Consider the following 23,697-nt stretch of genomic DNA (forward strand, 5'->3'; position numbering starts at 1 on the left):
AAATTTTACTAGGCTTTATGACATTATCTATCATATTGCTTGAATTCTGGCCATCCTACACATAATGGCCTCTCCCTTTCCTTCTGTTGGTCAGCTTTAGTACAGCCTGGAAAAAGTGGTCAGGCCCCCTCTTTAAAGGAGAAAAGACCAGCTATACCCTCACAATGAAGATGGTAGCAGGATGATACCATTTCTTTGGGAAAATACAGCAATTATTCTGAGCAATAGCATAGAAGTCAAAAACTTGAAAGGTTGGAGTTAAAAGGACCAGGAGATACTACTGAGAATGTGTGATGATGCCATTTAAGCACATAAACTCATTTAGGACCTTGCTTGGAACAAGCTGTTCTTACAGTATTGCCAGACTGACTAGAAACAAGAAGAGCATTAAGGTCCAACTGACAAATAAGTTGGTCAAACCCTCTCTCATGAGACTGCCAGCCAAATTTGTAAACACTGAAGGTCAGATAAACATACAAATGTTGCAACTTATTGGATTCACATTCCTCTGCCGATTCACCTATGTTTTCTTCTGTCAGGATTAAGGGTTTGAGTGGATGGTGGGCAGCTAACAGGAGGATCATGTTCTCTACAAGGCACAGGCAGGACAGAGAGGGCAGAGGCTGCAAATGGAAAGCCTAAGATTCATAGGAAAAAGAAACCCTAGTCCCCAAAGCAACACCCATCCTTATCTTTGAAAGAAAAATGCGAGTATTTTTCCATCTTTGCAATTTTCTCAAGGATGAGTAGTTGAGTGAACTTATCCTTCAGCAGCCATAAAACCTGCCAAGCCGTTATAAAGCAGGTACTACCACTGAGGGGTTGCTTTGGAGCAACATCAGGAGGAAGGGAGGGAATATGCTGATATGTGGCTCATCTGCAACAGGCAGGGCATGGGCCCAGCAGCCTGAAAGCAGCAACAACAGAGTGAGGCACAGTGTTGCTGGATGGACAGCTACATAAAAAGCACCCGCTAGTTTAATTCAGCAGACTCCCCCCAGCCCTCGTCCCCCGCGTGCAGACCGCATGTGGCACGTTTGTTGCAGTGAGCACGCTCTGTCCTTAGGGCTGTGACCGGCAGAAGCCACATATTCTCCAGCTGCTGCGGGATCCAAGGTTGTCCCCTGGCTGCGACTGCAGTGCCACAGGTGTAGCTGCACCATGGTACACTCGTAGTAACGCTTACGCAACCCAGGCTCTAATACGCTCGATAACACACACCCCCACAAACACAGCTTACTCCTCTGGCTTAAATAGAGCAGGGCCAGGCTTAGTGACTCTGCAGCCATGTGACACAAGGGCTGGTGCCCCCAATATGGTATCTGGTATTGGATAAATCAAAAATAATTCTGATTGCAATCTCACAACCCACCAAAATCACTGCAGAAGCATAAAGCTGTCTCCAAACTGTATGCCTCCACTGACCAAAATAAAAGTATGTTGATGTGATTCATCTCAGCTGGATGTATGTTACTATGCAAGTGCACAGAGTCAGCGGGGTCTGTGATATCTGTGGCATCAGCTCACAGGTTACAGTAACAGAGAGTGCAATTAGCTAAAATGCTGCTACTGGCTACAATACCCTTGTCCTAAATTCATATGAAAATGGCAACATAGGATTTAGAGTCCAACCAGATCAGGGAAAAAGGTGGAGAAGGAAAAATAAAGACATAGAAACATCAGTTGTTATCCATAGGACCATGCTGATTCCCACTCAGTCCTGCCTGCAAATGGTGCAAATCTGGAGCAAAACCAGGCAGAGAAGGAGAGAGAATACATCACTAGTCATCCCTGCACCTGCCCTGAAGGCTGGCTTTATTAAATGGTCAGTGAGGCACCAATTCCCTGCAAGTCTAGGTTTTTTCTTCTGATTATGACCAATTGCCATTAGTTTAATTTCAGTATCTCTATACCTAATATCTGACTGCAACCTGACAGATACCTAACAATGGCAACTATGTCTCTAAGGTATTGAGAAGCAAGAGAGAAAGAAGATACGCAAGTAAGAAGGTCATCTGTGCTATGTGTGGCCCTGCTGCTAAGCTTGTCCTGCAATTCAGATGCTTTCAAGCTACAGAAAAGTAAGGAATTAGGGTTTATTCCTGTTACAGAACTGTATAAGGAAGGAAGGAAGGAAGGAAGGAAGGAAGGAAGGAAGGAAGGAAGGAAGGAAGGAAGGAAGGAAGGAAGGAAGGAAGGAAGGAAGGAAGGAAGGAAGGAAGGAAGGAAGGAAGGAAGGAAGGAAGGGAGAAAGAAAGAGAGAAAGAAAGAGAGAAAGAAAGAAAGAGAGGAAGGAAGGAAGGAAGGAAGGAAGGAAGGAAGGAAGGAAGGAAGGAAGGAAGGAAGGAAGGAAGGAAGGAAGGAAGGAAGGAAGGAAGGAAGGAAGGGAGGAAGGAAGGGAGGAAGGGAGGGAGGGAGGGAGGGAGGGAGGGAGGAAGGGAGGAAGGGAGGGAGGAAGGGAGGAAGGGAGGAAGGGAGGAAGGGAGGAAGGGAGGAAGGGAGGAAGGGAGGAAGGGAGGAAGGGAGGAAGGAAGGAAGGAAGGAAGGAAGGAAGGAAGGAAGGAAGGAAGGAAGGAAGGAAGGAAGGAAGGAAGGAAGGAAGGAAGGAAGGAAGGAAGGAAAAGAAAGAAAGGTATCAGAAAGGGGGGGATGCAAAGCAGGGACTGGATTAGCTGCCTTTAACTGTTTTGGTCTGTTTTTATCAGATACGCGGAACTGCCACCAAAACAAAGGCCAGGAAGAACAACCCCGCTGTCTCAAGACTCAAGAAACAGTTGCTAAAGCCCATCCATGGTGGGAAAAAAAAAGCTGTGGGAGCATTTGCCAACATCTTCACATCACTAGTCAGGAACTGCGCAATCAGCCAGGAGAAGGTGGGTGGATCAGCCCAACATTAACAAGCCCAGCTGGCTCTGCCTTGCACCCTTCTCAATAGTTTCCAAAGACAGGGCAACGATTTACCATAAAGAGGCCCTGGGGTACTGACGCGTTATTTTATTTCTGGCTTTGAACTTCAGAAACATCCAGGATTCATGGACGTGAGCCGTTGCTCACACCAGGTGAATTTACCCAGGGTCTCTGTTTCAGCCATACAACCGTTGGAAAGCTTCAGTGCCTGCTTTCCATCTGACAGCAGCACAGCTGAACAAGAGGGATGCAAAACTAATCGTACGGAGAAGGGAGCCAAAAAGGGATTCCAACAACATGAAAACCAGAGGGAAATGCCAGAGTCATGCTATCTGCGATCAGTATCTGTGACCCTTCATTTTCCAAGAAGTAGCATGATAAGGCAGCTCTGTCCAGGTGAAAGATATCAGCAGGGCTAATTGTAGCTGAGCAGACCGATTCTCATGGCAATGCTGTTATCGCCCTGGATTCCAGCTCCCAGCGGCTGCTGTCACTGCTCATAATATCCAGCAGCAAGAGAGGAAAGAGCAGCAAGAAAGGAAGAGAAAAGGGGAAAAAGGAGAGAGGAAAAATTAAGAAGAAAGAAACAGAGGGAAATAACAAACAGAAGGGAAAGTGTAAGAATAGTCAAAAAAAAAAGGGAAGGAACAGAGAAGATATGGAACAAAGCAAAGGCAAATGGGAACCCTTAGCTGCTCCACAATTTCCTCTTAAAGGAGTTTCAAGAAAGTAGAGCTGATGGCAGAAATTGCTCACTGTGGGTGGATGGCAAGAGAAAAACTCAGCTCGTCCCTTCCCTGAGGAGGTACATCTTCTGCAAGGAGAGACCAGGCAGACATGGAAGACAAGAGAGACTAAAGAAATTACTGGAGACCATACCCCTCCGCTGACTCTGCTGGCTGCCTGCTGCATGTAGAAGGCTCAAGAAGTTTAAAAAAATGTAATAAAAAAGGGAAGAGTACTACTAATGAGCTGCTAATGAGGCTTAGCCTGTGCATACAGCATAGAACAGAAGGGAGGCTGCTCTGGACCCTCAAAACTCTGCCCCAAGAGCAAGGGGATGTGCTTGTCCAGGAGGAAGGGATGGGAAGGGAAGAGACAAGCCAAAATAATGATAACTTTGTGTCCACTGCCACCACATCGCCTGCTATTCCTGCACCCATACACCAATTTTCTGGTCCCCCCTGCCCATCCCTTATAGTGCCCTACTCAATTTCCAGAGTTTGGACAGCCTCAGCTTCAAATAAACATGAGTTCTGGGCAAGCTGGCCCCGCATGGTCCCCAAGCCATGCCCTGCGCACACCGGGAGTCTGCTGTGCCCATGCTCAGCCAGCTGGACCTGTCAGACCTGCTGAGGTTGCCAGGTGGGTCTGGGTCACATAATTACTACTCTTGCTATTCCTCCTCGGATCCAGGTAAATACATGGTACGAGAGTCCATGGACCAAGGAGATGACACTCAAAACAGCCACAGCAACGGATGAAAGGAGCAGTGAGGAGTCTTTCTCAAGAACATGCAGTAGAACAACAGCAGTGTCTAGTGCAAGATGGAAGGGGGTTGTTGCCAAAATATAGGTGTCAGGAGCCAGCAGAGATGTGCTAATTATCCAAGACATCCACCCAGGGCTGGCAGGTATGACCCAGGACCTCCTGGAGCAGCAGTTGGAGGCCAAATAGGACAACTAAGTTTGCCAAATTTACTACAGGCTTATTCTAAGAGCAGCACCTGGTGCCCCAGGCCAGGCTGTCTCTCCACACAAGGATTCAACTCTCTGCGCTGGGGAAACACCTCCAGCTGGTATTTGGAAGCAAAGTCATGTGGGCTCTGAGGAAAAAGGTCCGAACCCCTCACAACTCTTAGGGCCGTGTGCTTGAGGAATAAATGTCATGAGGATGAGAATAGAAAATAAGACGTTGTACCCAGTCAAGCCCAATTCCATCAACAAAACCAGTATCAGTCTAAAAGCAACCTGCTGGGTTATATATAGTCAGCCAGCGGGTGCTCTCAGTGTAGATAAACATTAACTTATTAAATTTTATTTTTTCATTTCACCTACATACATTTTAAATGACACTAGAAATAGAATCAAACTTAGACAATAATCTGTTGAAATCCTTTGCACTATAGAGAAAAATTGCACAAATCATACATGATGACAGTATTTTAAAGGAAAGTCAGACTGCTGAAATGGTGGAAGCCACAGACCACAACCAGAATGTGTCAAAAAGCTCAACAAGCTTTTGATGAAAATAACTTTTACTGCAAGTATGGAAAAAACAATCAAAATTGTTCATTCCAACTTATTCAATCAGTTTGATTGAGCTACTTCATCATTCAGATGTTAATTAATGACTTGAAAAGCAGGAAAATTTATTTTCCTCTTCTAGTCATGAAAAAGTATTTCAGAATGCATTCTGCTAGTACTAAAACCTTGAAGACCCTGACCAAGAAACATACCTCATTTAACTCACTACTTAAAAATAACCTTAATACATCAGCTACATGCAGAACAGGCCTCTATATACTTATTTGGGTTTTCATATGTATTTGGTACATTAGACAGTTTCATTTAGATAATAATTCCTTTTCATGATTTCTTTTCTGAATTCCCATTTCAATCCTGATGAATTTTAACATAAATCACAAAAGAAAACCAAGTCTGGCCAAAAAAAAAGAAAAAAAAAAAAAGAAACCCCCCCAAAAATATTATATGCATCATTTTCCTACATAATAAAGTCTCCTCCCGAAAATCTGAATAAATGTATGATAAGCTGTATAACTGTGTAAGTAAATGTGTACAGGTATGGCAAAAACCAGAACAAATGTAGTGCAAGGCTGTATTTAGGGCTCTGACCTACATCCTCTGGTCAACCACAGCAGACCAGTTTAAGATGCCCAGAGGATTTTGCTGTGGCTTGTTGATGGTCACCACTCCTGAAGCAAAACTGGCATCATGGGACACACACCTCCATTTCAGGAATTCCAGAAAGGAGTTTGTTACATCAGTTTAAGCCATCAACAAAGGTCAGTTTGCTCCCAAAAAAACAAGCTATTGGGCTGGAGAACTGGAAGGGCAGTTCATCCTGTCCGAGAACACAAGATGGGGAACTGGGGGCAGTAGTGTCTTAAACTGCTGCCACTAGATTCACCAGAGCAGATTAGCCAGAAAGTCTAACTGCAAACAGTCCCAACAGTGTGAACCAGGATCTCTGCAATCCTGGTTCTGCAGCCTACATCTGTCTGGGACAGGACTGGGCTTCACGACGTGAACACCTTGATTTAAAGCATGACAATGTGAGTGATCTTAATCACTCAGATATATACCAACCCACCATGCTCAAGCCAAAGCCGCCCTTCTCCTGTGCACGAAGCAGAAAAAGGCACAACAATACAGCATAGGCAGATAAGGAATTTCCACCCGTATTGCCCTGACAGCCCCATATCTGTGGAGCAGGCAGGACGTAGAGGGATTACCAGTCAGTCTGTTTTCCCTGGGCAGGAAGGATCAGTGCAGGTTAGATGCAACCCACAGCCCAGCCCAGCGTTGTCGGGGCTCCCCAGCCTCCTTCACTCTGCCCTACCAGGTCCCCCCCATGCTGCCAGCAGCTCCTGCACTCGCTCACAGCCATAAGCACAGACTTTGCAGGGAACACCCTGTCCTCCAGCAGCAATGCCTACTGCCACACTGGCTCTGAGACCCAGCAGCTCTTGCAGAGCCACATTTCCCTATTCTGCAGCACCATCTTGCAGCAAGAGGGAGGAAAGCACCTTCACAGACAACAGCACATGGAGGTGGACCTGAAGGACACCAGCAGTCTGGACTGCAGTTGTAACCAGCAGCAAACCAGACAATAGATGAAAGATTTTGATTAGGGATGGAAAGTTATGGCCTCTAGCATCCCAGACAAACCCCAGCATCAGTGGGGTTTGGAATAGTTTGCAGGATTCACTATTTTATTGTTAAACTCTTCTGCCCTCACAGCCCCTTTTCTGCCTACCTCCCTTGCTGGTGGCTGCTTTTCACCCACCTAAACCAAGGTATATGCTAAATTCTCTGCTTGAACCTCCCCATGAGCATTGCTCCCAGCATAGTCCTCCAGCAGCCACCAACCTCCCCCGTACCGGCACAGCCACATCCATGACAGAAAGGCAACAAGTGTGACTTGTCCACAGAAAGGCGGCAGCAGGAATCTAAAAAGTGTAATATGTCCCCATAACCTCTAAAATATTGTGTCCCAGTCCCAGATTTTCCACACTGTCTCCCACGCAGTTTTAGAGCATTGGGGAGAGCAAAAGATGTGACTGAAACCGTAGCAGCAACAGCAAAAAGACCCTTTACACCCTTTTGCCTCCCACTGCTTAGGCAATATCAGACGTGACGAAAATGGGAGAGGACACAGAGCGTGTGGAGGTGTTTGCTTCAGATTTTCAATTTGTTTGATAACACTCTTAGTTAGGTCTCCTCACTTCTGGAGACAAACTCAGCTTTCTCCTGTCAGCATCTAGATTTCTCAGATAACTCTGAGAATAACAGCAGAGGAGGTGCAAGTACTTAAAATAGGAAAAATATTAATTTAGAACCACCAAAAAATGGCCAGTGGGATCTGAAACAGTGGAAAGTTGATATTAACTTTAACTAAGATTTAACTGATTATTTCAAGAGCCTTTTTAGTAAAATAAATGAAAATTTAAGAAGGCTATTTCCAGGAAAGTTACATTTAGACCATTTGTGACATTACTTCTGAAGCTAGTTGCATTTTTTAATGAGAAAAATAATCCAAATGGACCAAAACTATTTATTGCCAAGACATCAGATTTTTTAATTCTGCGGTAAAAGAAGAGTGGAGTGGCATGCAGCTGGCGAACAGGGCGAAGCTCATCCTCCTGCACACTGCAGGGTGCATTTTTCCCTTTGTGTCAGTCAGTGTGAGTGCACATGAAAACTTAATTCTATTGCAGAAAAAACCTGAGATCTTAACCAGAGGAGGGCTGAGAACAGCCACCACGTTGTGAGTTGAGTCTGGAAGGCGAAGCTTCCCCTGCTTTTGGCAACACCAACTTTTCCCACAAAGCCATGGCTTGGATTTGTACACAGCAGTGGGAAAGGAGTATAAACTGCTTCTAAACTCAGTGGGTTGTACAGGCCACAGATTATGGTCAGGATTACCAAAGTTATGTACATTTTCTCAAATTATTGGGTTTTAGGGGTTTTTTGTTCCTGTGTCCTTTTTATTCGCAGAGTCTCTTGTGCTCTGAACTCTGCCTGTCCCGGCTCCCGCTGGACGTGCAGCTCCCAAATCTGCTTCAGTCTTTCCCGATATCCCTAGTCCTCATCCTCCCCTCCCTGCAGTACCTTTCTGTTCTCACTTGAAGGCAACCTTGCACCGCACACGTCCACAAAATCCACCGGCCTGGGAGAGCACCGGAGCTGCTTCACCCAACAGACACCCCACCTCGCAGGTGGAAAGAGGCTGAGCTCCAGCCGCAGAGAAACAGCTTAATTGTTCTTAAAAGGTTTGTTTCATCAACATTTGCACACTGCTGACTTTTTATTTAAGCTCCTCTAAATGTGATTTCACCGCTCTCCAATCACAGTCTTGTAAAGTGCAGGGAAGAGACGATCTGCAGCTGCGCGGGGTGCACGCACATCCCTGGGTGATGCCTCAGTGCTCGCGGCCTGTTTTGGCTCTTCTCTTCACCAAAAGCATCAACGGTGGTCACAGTTAATAGCAGGGACAGAGTGGGAGCTCAATTTTAAGCAGGGACAGAACAAGCTGGAAAGTATGTAGATAAGAGTGATATTTCCTAATCGGCTGTCCCCGAGGAATTTTATCCTTGGAAACTTGTGCAGCCAGTTATCTCAGCCATTAGTGAACTTGTGAGGGACAGGTGAGATACCAGCAGACGGGCAAAGGGCAAAGGTAGTATCTCTCTTCAAAAGCAGGGGACGGGAGGAACCAGCCAGTTATAGACCTATCTGCCTAACTGTGATGCAGGAAAAATACTGGGAGAAATAAGTACCTGAAAAAACCCAAGATGAATAGCAGGACCTACAGACTGGTCAGTAGCAAGTGGTACAACATGGCAATGTGTTTTATGCAGAGAAAAAGAATACAACGAGATGCAATATAGAAAAAATTTAAGAGTCTGGGGCTTTAAACATGTCTTTTCCATTCATTTCAGGGAACAGACACATTGATAAATGATATACATCCATCTCTTGACACTACTTTGGAAAGAACCACCAATAACATTACTGTGCATTAAGCTGCATTTATGAAACCACTCTTCAAAGCAGAGCAGTATTTAACATTTTATTCTTTTCCTTCTGCTCAAAATGACCATCTGGCAACAGATTTTCTGGAACTGAGCCTTCTCTCTGGTTTCTGTTTGGGGACAAATCTGTGCCAACTTCCAGCAGTTCATGTGATTTAGGGATGCAGAATATAGTTCTCCTCTGAAACGTACGTGGGCTTGAAGTCAAAATCAGATACTGAAAAGATCTGGTGTGAAGCAAGCTGTGGGTTACAATAAATTTTTCTCTATGTGCATGCAATATGTCAAACTAGAAAGATTTGCATCCCTTTCCACACGGTCTCAGGCTAAGTGGTAAATTCTGTATATTATCCACAGTTACTTTACTTGCCCTAAACTTACCCCATCCAACCGGTCTGAATTTTCATTGAAAACTTCTAGGAACTTTGATTTGAAACCACAGGATGCAAGATCCGCCTCAGATATAGTGGGCACAATTATGGTCAATTAACTTTTCTTAAACAAAACAAACCAACCCAAATTCAAACTGCAAGAAGCTAAGAGGTCTCAGGGGCAAAACCTCCTATTTCAGGAGGATGTGGGAGTCTGGGAAGACAGTGTAGACTATCTCTAAAGGAAAAACAATTCTCCCTGTGCATCAGCCTTTGCTGGTTTTAGAAGCGACATCTGAAACTTTTAAGAACTTGAGTGTAGTGCATATGCTCAGCCGTCACTGCATACACAGGGCCTTGGAGCCACAGACAGAAAAAAAAAAAAAGTCTCATCTAATGACCTGCACTGCCTCTGTAACTATCTGGTCCCAATTCCACCTGGTCTATGGGCAGAAAATAGTAGGAAATGAAATCTAAGACCCTGCTTGGAAACTTCAGGCCAGGTTTCTGATCTTTTTTCCAAATGTCCCAGCACACTGGTGACAGAGCTCTGAAACCTGGCCATGTCCATCTGGGACACGGGAGCAGGCAAGGAGCTGTACAGCCAACGCTGGGAGAGATCATCAGCACAAGGAGGGAGCTGGGCTCTCCAGGCTGAGGGTCATCAGAGGATTAAGCAGAGGATGGGCATGCAGCTGCCTGGGGCATCAGCCTCCCTTTATTTATCAGGAAAGTCTCCAGGAAACTCTCACTGAATAAACCTTTTTTCTTAAAGGTCTAGTCTTTCTGGGTCTAAAATTTGGGAGGACCTATGTTAGAGTATGTTATAAATGGATTAAAAAGACCTTGACTTTTACTTCTTGGAGATAAAATGTGGTTAAACAGTATTTCCAAGGAAAGAGGTTAGTGTCTAAGTAGAGGAAAAGAGAGAGACAGTCTCTTTGCAAACAGAATGAAATGCAAAACTAAACATCAAAACCCAGGAGAAATTAATTACTTTTAAAAATTCCTTTCGGCTATAACAGTCCCAGATTTTATTTCTATTTATTAGATCTACTAAAGTAGGAGGCCCAAGGAAAAATTTTAAAATAATAATCAAATCATGTTGTTTCTTTTCCAACAGCCCAGAAAGCAGGCCACAATTTTCACTGAAGTTTTTACCTGTGTTTCATCTTTCCTTTTAGGAAATGAGCACCTCACAGGCCAGCCTAAAATAAAAAATAAATGTCTGCCAATAAGCCTAAAAATAATATTGCAAAGTATTTGCACTGGTAGTTTGTGGGGGTTTTTTAATAAAAGCTGTTACAGTGGGTTACAGCTCCATCCAGATCGTGCAGGTGTGCAAGTGCTGCACAAACATACGCTAAAAGACAGATCATGCTCCAGAGACCTCCCCATCAACAGCAAGGAGATTGACAGGGTCTTATCACCGTTTTGCAGGTGAAGTGCTTATCTGGTACAATTAGGAAGGCTCTAAATTCAGGAGAGGCACTAGGAGCACCGCCCCAGAGCCGTGCCATGGAAAACCAGCCCTATAGCCTAAATCAGACCCCTCGATGGGCTGTCTGTAGAGAGCCTGGGCCAAGCCTGCAGAAGACCAAGGAGCAGAACTAAATATTCTGAGAGCTGTTCCAGGGTTTAAAATATTAAGGTGCGATTTCCTTGTAATGACAGAGGGGAAAACTTCTTGTCATTTTTAGTAACTCTAGGATTTTTTGCGATGGCTCTTGATACGTGGTAAGGTGACACTTACACCTTGCATATCCTCCTGTTTGTGGTAGGTCTGTCAGGGCTTTGTATTTTTAGCAGCCAACTGAGCAAGCTGCATCCAGCGGATAGGTGTGTTTCCCAGTGTAGGAGTGTTATACTATGAGAATATAGTAGCCCTATTGAGATAAGAGCAGCATGGGAAGCACATGGCTCTCAAATATGGGACAGCCACTCAATCTACTCTAACCAGCTAATGTCACCAGCAAAGTGGAACAAGTATACAGTCTCCTGACCAACTCACCTTCAAAGGATTGTATATTTTCATGGTGAATCTTTCTCCCTGATTTCCATTTTTCTTTCTGGGAAAGTCATTAAAGTTTTAAATATCTCCATTCACAGAAGACCCACCTAAATTCCTGTACACCTATATCCCTGCATACGTATGTGTGCGTGGCTCCTAGACAGTGGAGGAAATAAGGTGCTGAGTTGGCTTTTTGACCACTTCTCAAATGCCTGCTGCTGCCTATGGTTGCAGACATGACTGCCTTCTACCAAATAGTTAATAAAGGTTACTCCCCACTCTGAAATTAATAGCAGCTTGTTTTGCCTCCCTGCCAGACAGGCTGTAATCTAATCGCACACCCTGGGGCTTTACCCAGCAATCACTCTTTCTGTTCTACCATCACATCACATTGCATCAGGGATTCCTCAGCACCCACCACAGGTACATCGGGCTGGGACTTGCTCTGCAGCACATCCTGAGGCAGCCTTCCTTACGCACATCTACGGAGGCCAAAATAAGAGGAGGATGTGTGCTAGGGGTGCTGGATCACAAACGTTAACACAGGGTTACCCAACTGCTAAGCCAAGGGATGCTATTTGTCAGGAAACCTTGATACGCAGTTTTCGTTCCTCCCAAGACAGCAATAGCTCTAGCCCAGTGGCGGCTGTTGAACAGGAGCACGTGGGTATTTGGCTGTTCACAGTCTACAGACGTCTCCACTGTGGGTACACACTGCTTATAGGGAACTTCTGCTGATAAAACCCACAGCTATTTTTAACATATACAAAAGCCAAATGGTAGAGGTAAGAAACTACAGCAAGGCATTCATATCAAACAGATAGGGAAAGACTGTCTGAATAGGAAGGTTCAAGCTGAAAAGGAAGGAAATAAGACAGACGAGAGCAGCAGAGAAGAGATGGACCTGGAGCTTGTGGAAAGGTCAGCTAGCTGTGCGATTTTGGTTCAATTTGTTTGGAAGAAGACAACAACTAAGACAATTAGCTTATCCAGCTGACAAGGTGGAAGGGAGTCCTGGACAAACATCCAGGAGGTGTAGGCCACTGCATGTTTGTAGGTGTCCCTGATGTCACATGGACTACATCACTTCTCCAGGAGATGTAGAAGCAGCCAGCCTGGGGTTGCTAAGTATCCAGATCAGGATCTGCTGCAGGCCTTGCTCTCAGATAAGCAGGCACACTCCTAGACTTGGACATATGGGCACATGGGCATGAGGGACTTAACCAGTGCCAAGGTTGGCTCCTTAAAGTGCTTTGACAGAGGAGCGGGGCAGGCACAGTTGGAGGTTACTCCTCTCAGGACCTTCAGAGTCTTACCATTTCCTCAAAAGCAGTACCTATTCCCCTGACTCCCCCTAAACCAGGCTGCTGGGAATACGCTCCAAGCACTGGTGCCCTCCACAGAAACCAGTTCACCAACCCTTCCTCTGACATCGTGACCCCAAACAGCCCCCATCTCCCTGTGGATCTTACCCAGCACTAGCATTTTGCCCTTCTGCTCAGACCACCTCTCTAATCAGCTCTGTTCTGACATCACTGTTAACCTTTCAGATCCACTAAATCCAAAGCAATGTGTTGGAGAAGCCAAAAAGAGAAATTAATGAATCTCCCTTCCTTGGAGAACCCGCCCAGACTGTATTTCACCTGATTAAAACAGGGTAAGTCCCAGTTCCATGTGCACGGACACAGAAAACAGAGCACATTACCTGCTGAAATTAGGCAGCAACACGAGATGCTGCTTTGCATTAAAAGAGGAAATAAGCTCTGAGTTTGCTCTATAGACAGCTGTCAGCTCCTTGGACTCGCCAGCTGTGCTTTGGCCACAGCCAGACTACAATCTACTGGCCATGTCAAATGTCCCATTTCCCCAGGTCTGCAGAGCTCAGAGAAAAGAGGATCCAGACAGTGCTTTATCTTGGTGACAACTTTCTTTTCTGAAATCAGTTGGGAAAAACTTGTTCAGCTATTGCCAAAAAAGATCACCAACAGCTATTGGCATCATCAGCCCCAGTTATGTGGTTTCCTAAGTGGCACAAGGGATGACAGATTCATATTAATTCCAGTCAGCAAATGGATTATAAATACTCTCCCAGCCAGTTGCCACCTGATAGGACTGTCCTTAAGTCCTCCAACTGTGGAAGGGAGTTGTCAACTCTAAATTTACCCACCAGCATGTATTGTATAAAACATACTACTCTGTGATCCTTGGTAGACACTTGTGCTGTAGCCCAGCATGGATTAGACCAGAAACTGCTAGTTCCATCAACCAGACAGACATCTCACTGTTGCTTATCTCAAGACTTCAGTGGCAGAAAGGAGAGAGGGATGGGTTTGACAGGATGCGTTGGTGTATTGGTCATGCAATTGCCACAGCAGTCCCATCAAGTCTGAGTTAATAAAGTGATCAAAAGCTAGGCCCACTTTCTGATGAGGTAACAGCTTCTGTTCCTAAGGATAGCCTTTCCCATCAGAAAAATGTACCACCATGACAGATATAAGTAAACCCACTCCAAGGATGGGGTGTCCAAAACCAGATAGAGCTGATAGAAAGCAGACCGAGATAGTATTCCCCGTAAAAAGCAGTAGGCAGGATGCTAAAAGTTTGTACAAATGGACACTTGAAGAACTGTAATTAGACAGATTTAACTTTTACAAAATGGAAAGTAAACAAAAAGAAAACAAGCAAGGAGCTCCACTTTTTTTCTAGCTTTAAAACAGTCCTAATGTCTACAAATTGGGCAGATGCACATGCCAGCAGCACCTGTCAGCAGTAGATTTTCTCACTCAAAAAAAAAGGGTCTGAGTGGGAGGACAGTTTGTAAATGATCAGTTCAGGGCGCTTACCTAAAGTAAGCCCATTTTTTTGCCTGTTGCTTGTTCACACACAAAAGCTTTCCAAGCTCATCAGCTGGAGGCAGCATCTCAACCCTCTCCCTCGATGGCCACAGATAAAATCTGTCCTCAGTTAGACAAAGACATGGGAGTTACATGGCTGTTGGGGGCTGCAATTTTGTCCCTCTGTGGGATTTTTCTGCTTTCATGCCCCTGGTTATTCTCTAGTGGTGCTGCTCCTCAGCGCTCCTGAGGACACCCCGCCTCTCAGGCAGCAGCAAGAGCCTTCTGCTCACCATCAGCCCACACAGCCTGGGTACCCCCCTTCCCCCAAACCCTGCGAGCCCTGGGGGCTCCCAGGCAGGGCTGCAGGTCCCACAAGATGGCACTCGGCCACAGAGTGAGGGACAGCAGCCCAACAACCCAGTAGCTGCTTCTGGACAGAGCAGGCTCTCACACCTAATGGAGACTTGACTCATATTTCCAGTATTTTCACCTGCTGAGCACTTTTTAGCAGTTGAGCCAAAATGGTACCTGCCCACTTTCTGGAAAACCTCAGGGAGAGCACGGCTGGAAAATTAGGCATCACAAAAATCCTGGGGATTGTTGCTTTAAGGAACTGTAGGACACCTCTGCATTTAGGAAAAAATTTGACCTTTTTGTACCAGGAATAAGCATTTTTGTCACCTACTTGAGAATCACCCTGAACGTAACCAAATTATACACCCTGCTAAATAGCAGCTTCTCCGAGCTTTCTACATACTTGGAAGACTGTGGCATCTTTTAACATCAAAAATACTTTTAACTCACACTGCAGCTATCTCACATGGGGTACCCCAAATCAATGGATTCTTTTAACCTAAACTCTGCACCTTAAATTCTTTAGGCAATAGGGGTAAAGCTCCTCGATTATTTCCCCACATATGAGATAGGCAAAGGTGGAATGACTTGTACCTTCAAAGCACTTGGACAGCCCTGAAATGAAAGAGGAACTAAAAAGCTCCATCTCTGTGGTTTAGCAGCTTGCTGTGGAACGAGGCCTGGACCTCAACGGGAGGGATAAAACTAAACATTGAATGGCTGCTTGTTACATAAGCACTGTGTGTCCTGTGCACTTTGTGAGACAGAGGCTTTAGGAAAAAAGCAAAGCTGAGATAAAACCAAAAGCCTGATGGGGAATGTACACAACAGAGTCACAGCCTGAGTGCCCAGTGGCTGACTTTGCAGCTCGCACAATGTCCCTTTTGCCTCGTTTTTCTTTTGTGTGATACATATAAAAAGTAGTTCAGAGTGACTCCAGTCATACAACAGGCTTTTTCAAAATGTGTATTTCCTCCAGGGCTGCTGAAGCTTATCATAAAAAAGTACACAGGCCCAACATCATTTACTCACATCAAAACACAGTAGAAATCTGTATTGCAGGACACTTTATCCTACTGGACCTTTAATCCAGTTTATGCTAACAAGTCATTCAGGATAACTGAGTGGTGGGAATGAGAACAGGAGAGGGAGTCAACTAACCAAATGGATCTACTCTATTTCCATTAGATCTCCACCATGGAGTTACATCAGCAGTGACGAGTCCATTGCCTTCTCCTGCACAACACCTAAAGTCTCAGCACTAATGCAGCCAAGGACCAGGCTAGTAGAGGTTTCACATCCCTGATGAAATTTAAGTTCCCAAGACAGAAGATACATGGTCACTTTCCACTCTGTTTTGCCACAACTTCCATCACCTTAAGTGCAGAGCTCTGCCTGATCATGAACTACTGGATCAGGTTCATATTTTGTAAATATTATTGTTATTTTATGAACTTTGGCACCAATGAAAGCAAAGCTGGAGAGGCTGGAATATGACACAATGGTTTTTTGCTTGGCTGTTATTTGTCCATTTTTTAAAAAGTGGGAAGGGAGAAGGAAAAGGATAGTTTAGAATTATGGTTAAACACATTTTTTTCTCTAGAGGCATTTAGTTTTTTGTCTTTGCTTTGTTTATTCTTCTTTGGGACTAAGTAAAGTCATATTTTTAAACATAGAACATCCCCCCCTTTCCTTTTTAAATACTGAAATTCTAGGAGTCTCCCTAGACAGGGCTCAGGCTGCTCTGGCTGCTTGGAGCCAAATGCATCCTTCAGAGTGTTTTCTTGTGGCCTAAGAAAGTATTTATTTTTTCAGTCATTCCACTCAGATGTACCTTTCTTCACTTTCCACGAGCAGTTCAGTTTCATGACTTTTTTTATTTTAAATCATGATACGTAATAGAGTTCCTAGTTTGGGCCTCAGTTCTGTTATGATACTTCAAGCACATGAGTGATCATTGTAATTCAGTATTTAAAATTTGACCAGCACTTTAGGATCTTACTGAATCAGTGCTTACATATCTCCTTATTTCTCTTTCGGGGGTTTACTAGCTTTTTACTTTTCTTAAAAGTGGATGCACAATCCAGCTCTGATACAGACAAAACCAAGGGCACATTTTTGCCAAAGCATGTTTTGACAGCATGAGTGGTGAAGATTCAGGGCCCTGGCTGAAAGCACGGGTGTACCCCTCCTCTCTGGGATGGACTCTGCCAAACAGGAGGGCTGGAAGCCATAAAGCAGTTAATCCTGAACTACACATATGGGGTAGAACAACTTCTGCTGGGCACAATGAAGGGAAAAAGCCTCAGAAAATACTTTAGCATAGAGATTTCCACCTCCCCAGGCTGGCTGTGCCTAAAATGTTTCCAAACCCGAGGAGCCTCAGTGAGGACCCTGGAGGTTTCAGTCCCCCTGTGCAGACACAGTGTCGAGTATCTCTCAGCTGGAGCTGGAGGTCGGGAGTGCATCGCCCAAGCGAGTGCCCTGGACACAGAGGGGCTGCACTGGGGCAGCCGGAGGGTTGGAGTGGAGAAGGCATCTGGGAAGAAGCAGTGCGGAGCCTGACAGCTCGGAGATGGCCAGATGTTTTCATCATTATGGAAAAAATCTGTTGGTGCCTCTTTGCCTAGAGAAACAGCAGAGGAGGAAATATCCTCTTGAGCTCTGATCAGGGCTGCATATTAAAACTGCAATGGGCCAGGGTCAAAAAAAAAAAAAAAAAGAAAAAAACAGAAATGGGAGGAAGGGATCTTTTCTGACTGAGGCTCTAATATTCCCTATGAAGGTGCCCCAAAAGGCTGCACTTGCCTCCCCAGGGATCTTTTCTCACATCACTGCCTCAGAGAGCTGGAGAGACAGGGCCTCAAAGATGGGCCCAAGGGGTGTTTCTCCAGCACCCCCCAGTGCTCCCTCGTCCCTCCAGCTGCAGCAGGTGCTGCCCCGGGGATGTGCAGCCCTGGGGACGCGTAACCCTGGAGCTGTGTAGCTCTGGAGAGACGCAGCCCTGGGGTTGCAGGGAGGCTGAGCACAGCAATAATGCAACCAGGGGCTGGGCATCCCTGTCCTGCCTTACATCAGCACTGAAGGAAGCCCGCTGCCCTCCTGGCCCCAGACACCCCTGTCCACCCCAAGCCCCTGGCTTAGTCCTATAACCAAGACCAGGAGACACCCGAGAGCAAGACCCGAGCCGGGTTTTTCAGCCGCACGGGATACCAGCTTCCACGTTTTCCTTTCTCTCCCGTGCAGGCTCCGGTGCCCATCTCAGCCCAAGCATCCCGACGGGCTGCAGGATCCGGCCAGCCCTTTCTCTCGGGCTGCCCCGGGGGTCCCCCCGGGCAGCTCCTCGGGATTCATCCCTCCCCCCGGATCCCCCCTTGCCGAAAGCAGCGCGGCCCCGTCCCCCGCCGACTCCTGTCACTAATTTTAGCTTTCAGGGACGAAAGATACGGTGCAATTAAAAACCAAAAGTAACTCCCGAGGACTGGCCGGGAGAACGGCGTGCAAAACCGTAAGAAAACGCCAACAGCCAAACCCGAATCCCTCCAATTTCTATAAGAAATAAACCCTATCCGCGAAATATTTCACTTGGAATTTTTTTGTTCTTTAATTGACAAACAGAAAAGGCGGGCGGCGTCTGGGCTTGGGAGCGGACGGCAAATCGCGCAGACCTGGCAGGGAGGAAGGCAGACACCGCGGGGAACTCTCCCTCCTTCCCTCCTTTCTTCTTTTAACACTATTGCTGAGCCTCCCAGAATAAAAAGGCTGTAGTTTAAATGGTGCTTTTCCCTCTACCGCTGAAAATCGGACTGATAATCAATGCAGGAATTGGGGGGAAAAAATGCAGATCTCGTTTTATTTATGCGACCTTCCTTTGAAATTTAAAAAGAGACTTGAGAAGATATCCGAAACTTGGAAATTTTCCCCCAGGGGAGGGGAAAAAAAGAACAACTTTTACAAGCTTTTCGTTTCTTTTCACCCTTTTCTTCTTGATACACACGTGAAATACATCGTATTTTGTGTTCGGTGAATTGTATATTCATCAGGCTGATGAAAACACTTCCCGCGCGTGTATTTGCCAGTTTCTCTCTCTCATACGTTTTAATTTTGCACAGATTTCTTCCCAACCGTTTTTTTGTCTGCAAAACAAGCCGCGGGAGCACTCAGAGTGTTAGTTTTCTGGAGAGGATGCAGAAACGGGACTCTTCGGAGAAACCGACCCCATTCCCCTTCAGACCGCCACAAAACCGAACAACAGATCATTTCTCCGCTTCGAGAACAACAACGACTCAAAGGCCTGATCCTGCTCCCGGGGATGAACCCCCCGGGAGCCCCGTGGGGGCGGGCAGCACCCGGCCGCCACCCAGAGACCGTTTTCCCGACGCCTCCGTTTGTAGAATTCAAGGGTGGGAAAGGAGGGACCGGCTCCGCCAGACCCGCGCGTCTTGGGAAAATGAAAGAGGGTCCGAGCGTCCCGGGATAGAGCGGGTTATTTCCTCTTTTTTTTTTTTTTTTTTTTTTTTGTATTTTTGGTAGTTGGTTGGGTTTTTTTGTTGGTTCGTTGTTTTTTGTTGAGTTTGGGGTTCTTTTGGTTGTTGAGGGTTTAAAATTTATTTATTATTACCTGGAAGACGCCCGGCAGTCCCGCCAGGACTGCCACCACCCTGGGGGCGGGTGGGGATTTTGGAGGACAGGGGTGAGACCCGGCCCGGGGCAGCCCAGCCGCACCGCGGCAAGTGCGGGAAAAGAAACAGGGCCGCCTCGGGGAGCCGCCACCCCCGTGCGGGGGACAAAGAGGAAAGGCAGAGCCACCCACCCCCCAAAGGCCCCGCGGGGGCGCCGGGGGCAGCTCGGCGGGGCTGGGAACCTCCCCCCCGTCCCGTCCCGCGGCTTGCCCTTGCGGCAGCCGATTTCATGCCTCTCCGGTGGTGGGTCACAGGCGGGGGGACATCGCCGGGAGAGGCGGGGGCAGATCGGGGGGTCGGGGCTGTGTAACTCTACTCGCCCGGGTTCATCCTCCCGCCCGTCTACGGAAGGGGCTCTCCCAGAGGGTCCCGGCTGGGTCCTGCTCCAGGGGAGCCCCGGGGCGAAACCTCCCGCAGCCCGGCGGGGCCCAGACCCCCGGGGAGGGCTGTGGCTGGCAACGCTGCCGGTCCCTCATCTCCGCGGGGAGGGGGGGCACTTTTATGACAAATAAAACCCACTCTCTCATGTTAAATATGGCTTCCCCCGACCTGCGCCCCGCTTCTCCGCGCTACGCGGCCAAGGGCAGACCCGGATCCCGGGGCAGGGGGTGTCGGAGCAGGGCCCCGCTGCCCCAGCCCTGCCTGCTGCCCCGGCCCTGCCTGCTGCCCTGCCCGGCTCTGCCCGGCCGCCCCGGGCTCCCAGGAAGCGCAAAGCGCTCATGGTGACATCGCAAGACGGATCGGATTTGCACGGCCAGCAGGAAGTATCCGAGAAGTCAGACCTTTATCTCTTCTGGAAAACATCCTGCGGACAGACAAGCTGCAAACGCCCCGAAATCCCCGCGGCGGTTCCAGGCTCCCCAGCCGAGCGCTGCTCCCACTCCCGCTGGAGCCGGTGGGACCCTGCCCGCCCACGGGAGGTTAGACCGGGCCAAAGCTCCGAGGGAGAGGGCAGGGTAGCCCCGCCGCAGTTTAGAGCTTTGTCCGTCGAAACGGCCCACGCCTCACAGTGCCTGGAAGGTATTTCGTTTTTAAAACAGTTTTCTTGACCATCGTTAGACACCGGTGCGTCCCGGCTACTGGACGTGTGTCAAACCGTTGTCGCATTTACTAAACGTGAAAGTCTCTTCAGTCGTTTAATTTTCCCGTCCCTAAAATAGCCAAATTGCTTCTGCCCTGTGTGCGTTCCCCTTAGAAATGTAACGAACAAGCGCTTTTGTCATTAACTGGCCGCGTTAAAAAGCTTTTACCCGAGCGCAGAAAAACTGCGGGTCCGGAGCCGCGTTCATACCGCGATCGCGGAGCCATCGGGTGCTGGGAGAGGGGCAGTGGGAAGGACGACGAAATCTCTGATCGTGCTCTCTTCCCCAGCGAACCCAGCACAGTTACAGGCAGAAAAAGAAAAAAAGTTATAGGCAGGGTAAAATTAAAGCTTTTGATTTATCTGTCCTGCTCCCAGCTTTCGCTTCAGCCGGGGGGAAAAAACCCCACCTCCAGCACCGGAGGTGCAAGAGCCAGTTTAATTGTCAGATTCCAGGCACAGAGCCCAGGGCAGGAGGGGAAAATCCACGGTGGCATTTGCCATCCAAGTCCCCCTTGCCCAGGTCACCCCTCCCGAGCCACCTCCGGGGCGCGCCTCCGTGCTGCCCGCGGCCTGCCCGAAAAGTGGGGGTGGGGGGGTGTACCAAAACCGGCACAATTCCGGGCTTTGCATAAATCGTCCCGAAAAGAAGAGAAGACACTTCGGTGCTTTCTGGCAGCTGCATTCGCGTGCTGTGCCCTGGCATCAGCCTGCCCGGCTGCATCGGCGCTCTCCGGCCGGTTTTGGGGGGGGGGGGGAAGGGCCCGATGCTCTCCCGAGGGCTGGGGGGGATGAGCCGGGGTCCGACAGCAGCGGGCAGGAACCCCGGAGCCCGAGCGGCGGCGGCGGGGATGGCGGCGGAGCGGCCGGCGGGTAGCGGGGCTGTCCCGGAGGAGCCCCCGGCTCCGGGCGCAGCGGTCCCGACCCGCGGGCAGAGGCGAGGCCCCTCGCCCAGGCCGCCTTCACGTCAAGGTCAAAACTCGCTTTTTCTTGCGCGATGCCCGAGGCCGGGGCTGTTCACCCCACCAGCAGCCCCGGCGCCGGGAGCAGAGCGGGACGGCGGGGAAAGGCGGGTTTCGTTAGAACTTGAAAGGACCGGGGCGGGAAAGAAAAGAATGAAAAAAAAAAAAAATTAAAAAAGGGAGGGGTGGGGGAGAAAAAAAAAAAACAAACAGGTAGGAAGAAAAGGAGAAGGTTTTAGCCGCAGCAGAGTGGAGCGCCTGGACAGCTCCAAAGCCGTTTCCCTCTGCAGAAATCCCGAGGGGTGAAAGCAAATTCTTCCCCGGCCCAGCCGCCTCCCGCAGCCGGGCAGTGCGTCCCCCCCGCAGCCCCCAGGCCCCCTCCGTGACCCCCGGTGGGACCCCGCCACGGCGGACACGCACAGCAGACGAGCTATCACGCCGGAAGGATTTATTCAACCAGGGCTCGCCGTTTATGCAGCATCCCTTTCCAATCGTTTGAAAGAAATAACTGGCCAAAAGGCCTTGGGGAGCCCTCGGGCACCCGCAGAGATCCCGAGGTGCCAGCGGCTCCCGCCGCCCACGATGGGAACCGGGAGATTGGCACAAATTCTCGCAAGGAAACCCTAATAGGCTATTTCTGGACTACTAGCTCTTAACAAATCTATAGCACCTGAAGTGTTAGCACTCAATTAGTGACAAGGTTTCAAACCCTGGCGTTTACTGGTGAGGTATAAACAGAGTCCTCGGGAGATAGCCGGGAATTAGAGCGGGAGGGGGCCCTGGACATCTTAACCGACTGGGATTAAGAGGAAAACTTTTTTAAAAGGCCCCATCTCTCTCTTTAAACAGTCCGAGGTGTCGAAAGCTGAGGGGGAGAGAGAGGATGTGCTCTCCGGAGCTAATTGCGGGGTTGGGTTAATTTTTTTTGTTTGTTTTCAGCAAGAAAAGTTTTTTTAAAAAAAAAAAAGAAAAAAAAAGAAAAAAAAAAGAAAAAGAAAAAAGAAAAAAAAAGAAAAGAAACCTATCAATCCCGGAGAGAAGAAACGAGCGGCTGTGGAAGAGAACCCTCGCCTGAGAGGGAATTTTTTGGGCGGGGGGGGGGGGGGCAGGCTCAGTCCCGAGGGAGCAGCGAGAGCAACCTGCAAACCGCGTGAAGGAGGCGGGAGGGAGCAGGGCACCCCCCACTCTCCCCTTGCAACCAGGAAAACAGCAGCGGCTTTGCTGACCCCGTCTCCCCCACGTACACCCACAGGGCCTGGGTCCCGGCTGGAGGGGGAGGGCTGGAGAAGGTGTTTCAGGGCGCTCCTCCTGGGTCCTGTCTCCCTCTACTCCTTTTTGCGTGTTATTTAAAAGCCATTCTAACTTCTACCCACTGCTCTGCAATCAAAAGCGGCCCCACAGAGGACAAAAGCGGCGTGGGAGAGCTCGAGGTGCGGGGGATGTCTCCCCCCACCTCCCCGGGGGATCCGCCGGGGCACCCGGGCAGGTCACCTTGGGCTGGGCAGGACGGGGACCGAGCCTGGGGCTGCAAAGAGGGTCCGGAGCTGGGTGAACCGGCCACCTTTGTCCCCTCTGCTCGGCTGCCCCTCGGCCAAGGCGCCGTTTGCGGTCGGAGCCTGGCTTCAGGGGGCTGCTGGAGAGCACCGGGAAAGGGAGAAAGGGTTGGGGGCGGGGGGGGAGCGGAATGGGTGCTGAGCCCCGACCCGGAAAGTCCGTGAGCTGCTGTATGTCAGTAACTTATTCATCAATCAGCCGGACACAGAGCAGACCTGGCCTCTCTTTGCGGAGTGTTTGCTTTTTCACCAATTATTGCGGCCCTGCAGCTCTTTTTGTTGATACAGTAGTTCTAAAAAGTGCTAATGTTCATTTATCAGGGGGCCGAGCCCGGGACTCCCACTAGTTGTGATTCTTCCAAAAATATAAACACGAAGAGAAGGGCTAAGGCTAAAGCCCCCATTTGTTTCTAAACTGCAGTATTAAAAGTGATGCATTGTTGAAGATAAAGCGGAGATAACGCTGTCTGTCTCCAATGAATGTCTCCCCGACGCATTAATGACATTCCAAATGATAGCTCCGGCTTATCGTTCAATTAATCACTTCCACCCTCTGCAGCCGGGCCCACATCGATCGGGAGCCGCCGTGTGATCGGGGCTCCGGGGGAAGCCGGCCCGTCCTCCGTTCCCAGCCGGCAGCTCTTCCCCCGCCCCGGACCCCC

The 23,697-nt window shown here is 48.4% G+C and overlaps 1 long non-coding RNA gene across 1 annotated transcript; it reads left to right on the forward strand.

Annotated features, from left to right (window-relative positions):
- The first annotated feature begins 21,380 nt into the window (after nucleotides 1-21,380).
- On the forward strand, nucleotides 21,381-23,486 carry LOC141929095 (uncharacterized). The gene is made up of 2 exons (XR_012624960.1): nucleotides 21,381-21,492; nucleotides 22,422-23,486. It is a non-coding gene; the product is annotated as an uncharacterized LOC141929095 (long non-coding RNA).
- The last annotated feature ends 211 nt before the right edge of the window (nucleotides 23,487-23,697 follow it).

The sequence above is a fragment of the Strix aluco genome, chromosome 13 (assembly GCF_031877795.1).
Source record: "Strix aluco isolate bStrAlu1 chromosome 13, bStrAlu1.hap1, whole genome shotgun sequence".
Lineage (NCBI taxonomy): Eukaryota > Metazoa > Chordata > Aves > Strigiformes > Strigidae > Strix > Strix aluco.